We start from the raw sequence: 333 nt of genomic DNA, 5'->3' as shown, positions 1-333 counted from the left end.
ACAGCCTTTATGCTGCGTGAACAACGTATGATTATCCTCCTTTACGAGTCCTTGTCATGAACAGCGGGCGTGGGTGGGGCCGCTCCCGGGACGAAAGCAACCGTGACCGACTGTGCCTGACTGGTGCCATTCACAATCTTCTTGTTCATTCTGTAGCTTTATCTACTTTTTTCATCATTAAGTAACTTTTTACACCCGACTTATTTCCGACCTCATATTTGCCATTTTTTCTATGCTCTGATCCCATCAAACGTGAGGTTCACGTGGGGTTCTCTGGTGAGAGGCGTTACTTACGATTTCTCCTCTAATAAGTCTGTTTAGTTTCTCTATACT

At 45.0% G+C, this 333-nt stretch overlaps 1 protein-coding gene across 1 annotated transcript in view; it reads left to right on the top strand.

The window, feature by feature from the left end:
- Window positions 1-333, top strand: part of LOC119586374 (calpain-C-like) — a gene marked incomplete at its 5' end in the record, with an annotated part of 17,952 nt that overhangs the window by 11,306 nt on the left and 6,313 nt on the right.

The sequence above is a fragment of the Penaeus monodon genome, chromosome 21 (assembly GCF_015228065.2).
Source record: "Penaeus monodon isolate SGIC_2016 chromosome 21, NSTDA_Pmon_1, whole genome shotgun sequence".
NCBI lineage: Eukaryota > Metazoa > Arthropoda > Malacostraca > Decapoda > Penaeidae > Penaeus > Penaeus monodon.
Note: the sequence above shows the minus strand (reverse complement) of the source record. Positions and strands in the feature narration are given on the sequence as shown.